Below are 3507 nucleotides of genomic sequence, written 5' to 3'. Positions count from 1 at the left end.
TGAAGTGACTTGCCCAAAGTCACACAGCTGACAACTGGCAGAGCAGGGATTTGAACCCATGACCTCTGACTCCAAAGCCCGGGCTTTTTCCACTGAGCCATGCTGTTTCTCTAGTTCTCTAATTCTCTGCTTCTCTAAGACTTGTCTTGTCTTATGCTCTCCGACCCTTAGCGACGCAATGGACATAGCTCTCCCAGAACGCCCCACTCTCCATCTGCAATCGTTCCGGTAATAATAATGATAGCATTTTTTAAGTGCTTACTATGTGCAAAGCACTGTTCTAAGCATTCTGGTAGTGCATCCATAGAGTTTTCTTGATAAAAATATGGGATTGGTTTACCATTGCCTCCTTCCACGCAGTAAACTTGAATTTCCGCCCTTGATTCTCTCCCACGCTGCTGCGGCCCAGTACAGATGACTTGTAACCGATTGTCTTCCAATCAATCAATCAATCAATCAATCGTATTTATTGAGCATTTACTATGTGCAGAGCACTGTACTAAGTGCTTGGGAAGTACAAGTTGGCAACATATAGAGACGGTCCCTACCCAACAGTGGGCTCACACTGCCCAGGCTAGGAATGGGAATGGGTAGGCCCCTGCTTGACTCTCCCTCCTGTAGCCGAGATCATTAGAGCACTGGAAACTCAGCAGTTATGATCCTCAGAAGGGACCCAGGGTTTCACATGAAACAAAAACTTATCAATTTGCTCTCCTACAGCTATCTCCTTCTTTCTTCTCCAGCTCCTTCTATCTGAACCTTGCTCACAGCTCTCCTATTTCCATCCTATTGCTCAATCAATCAATCAATCATATTTATTGAGCGCTTACTGTGTGCAGAGCACTGTAGTAAGCGCTTGGGAAGTACAAATTGGCAACATATAGAGACAGTCCCTACCCAACAGTGGGCTCACAGTCTAAAAGACTTGCTTCTTCTTATTGCTCACTTCTGCATGAAGTTCCCTCCTGCCTCAGATTTGCCAATCTTCACCACCCTCATCTTTAAAGTTCTCCTAAAAAACCACTTCCCTCAAGAGGCATTTTCTGGATAATCCTCACTCTCCTTGTTCCGTGATCCCATTGGCCACCTCAGCATCCACGTGTACGGTGTTTTTTAATTTCAAGCTTTCTTTTCTTTTTATCTTTTGGATTCATGCTCTTGTTATGTTGTCTGTTATGCGTCTGTAAGTTGTGTCCACATGTCTTCTCTATTAGACTATTAATTCCTCGATAAATTCTTATATCCTTTGCTTCTACAATAAGGTCCTAAACACACAGTAAGCACTGATATGCCTAATTTTCTATCCATTATGAGCTTCTTGTCCATGGATTTATAATAATAATAATAATGATAGCATTTATTAAGCACTTACTATGTGCAAAGCACTGTTCTAAGCGCTGGGCAGGTTACGTGGTGATCAGGTTGTCCCACGGGGGGCTCACAGTCTTCATCCCCATTTTACAGATGAGGGAACTGAGGCACAGAGAAGTGAAGTGACTTGCCCAAAGTCACACAGCTGACAGTTGGCAGAGTCGGGATTTGAACCCATGGCCTCTGACTCCAAAGCCCGGGCTCTTTCCACTGAGCCGCGCTGCTTCTCCAGTGTCCCAGACAACTTTCTCTGGTGGCCGTTGTGGTGGCAATTTCCGAATATTCACCAATCACTGTGTCAGGAAGTGTTTTGGTTTGCTGTTATGGTCAATATATCTACCTCTTTTGATCTATACTGTAAATTCTACCAGGACAGTACAGAGATTGTGCAAATTCAATACAGGCTAACCCAATTAAACTGAAAGAAAGCCTGGTTCTTTTGGAAAGCACGGATTCAATATTATACTTTACCTAAATATCGTAAATATCATTACCTAAATATCATTCCTGGCCTCAGAGAGTGCCAATCCACAGCAGTCTAGCATGCACGCTTTTGTGCCAAATAAAGAGCAATACACAAGGAAGTAGAAGCGGTGTGGCTTAGTGGAAAGAGCATACTATGGGGAATCAGAGAACCTGGGTCCTAATTCATTCATTCATTCATTCAATCGTATTTATTGAGTGCTTACTGTGTGCAGAGCACTGTGCTAAGCGCTTGGGAAGTACAAATCGGGAACATCTAGAGATGGTCCCCACCCGACAACGGGCTCACAGTCTAGAATGGGGAGACAGACAAGAAAAAAAACAAAACAAGTTGACAGGTGTCAATACCGGGGAAGCAGCGTGGCTCAGTGGAAAGAGCATGGGCTTTGGAGTCAGAGGTCATGGGTTCAAATCCCGGCTCCGCCAATTGTCAGCTGTGTGACTTTGGGCAAGTCACTTCACTTCTCTGGGTCTCAGTTCCCTCATCTGTAAAATGGGGATGAAGGCTGTGAGCCCCCCGTGGGACAACCTGATCACCTTGTAACCTCCCCAGTGCTTAGGACAGTGCTTTGCCCATAGTAAGCGTTTAATAAATGCCATCATTTTTATTGCTATCATTATTATTACTATCAGAATTAATATCCCTGATCTGCACCTGTCTGCTGGATGACCTTGGGCAATTACTTAACTTCTCTGTGCCTCAGTTACCTCATCTGTAAAGTGGGAATTGAAATAGTGAACTCACTACTCAATTGTATTTATTGAGCACTTACTGTGTGCAGAGCACTGTACTAAGCGCTTGGGAAGTACAATTCCCCCATGTGGGACTTGAGAGTGGCCAAGCCCAGCCCTATGTACTCCTTACCCCCAGCCCCGGGCTTCTATCCACCTGTATCTCACAGAGGGAAGCAGTACAGCCTAATGGAAAGAGCATGGGCCCTGGGTTCTAATCCTAGTTCTGCTAATTACTTGCTGTTTGACTTTGGGCAAGTCACTTAATTTCTCTGTGTCTCAATTTCCTCAACTGTAAAATGGGGATTTAATACCTGTTCTCCCTCCTACTTAGACTGTGAGCCCTAGGTTGGACTCACAACCAGACCAAATTAATTGAACCTACTCTAACACAGTGTTTGACATATAGTAAGCGCTTATCAATCAATCAATCAATCAATCGCATTTATTGAGCGCTTACTGTGTGCAGAGCTTATCAAATACTATAAAAGGAGAATGGACCGTGTCCAACCTGATTATCTTGTATCTACCCCAGCACTAAATACAGTGCAAGTTCTTAACAAATACCGTTTAAAATAAGTAGTAATCTTTTACCTCACCTCCTCGTGTGTTCTCAAAATGAATTGGACTTCTCCGGGAGAAAAAAGACTAATTACCAAGCTCATTTTTGTCAGACTGAAAATGATGATAGATGGGTAATAAGGAATAGATACATAAATATAAATAGTCAAATGAAACAGAAGGAGAATCCAACAGAAAGTCGGGGGGGGGGGGGGCGTTCTGGAGCAGCGTGGCTCAGTGGAAAGAGCATGGACTTCGGAGTCAGAGGTCATGGGTTCGAATCCCAGCTCTACCACATGTCTGCTGTGTGACCCTGGGCAAGTCACTTAACTTCTCTGAGCCTCAGTTACCTCATCTGTA

The sequence above is a fragment of the Tachyglossus aculeatus genome, chromosome 2 (assembly GCF_015852505.1).
Source record: "Tachyglossus aculeatus isolate mTacAcu1 chromosome 2, mTacAcu1.pri, whole genome shotgun sequence".
Taxonomy (NCBI): domain Eukaryota; kingdom Metazoa; phylum Chordata; class Mammalia; order Monotremata; family Tachyglossidae; genus Tachyglossus; species Tachyglossus aculeatus.
Note: the sequence above shows the minus strand (reverse complement) of the source record.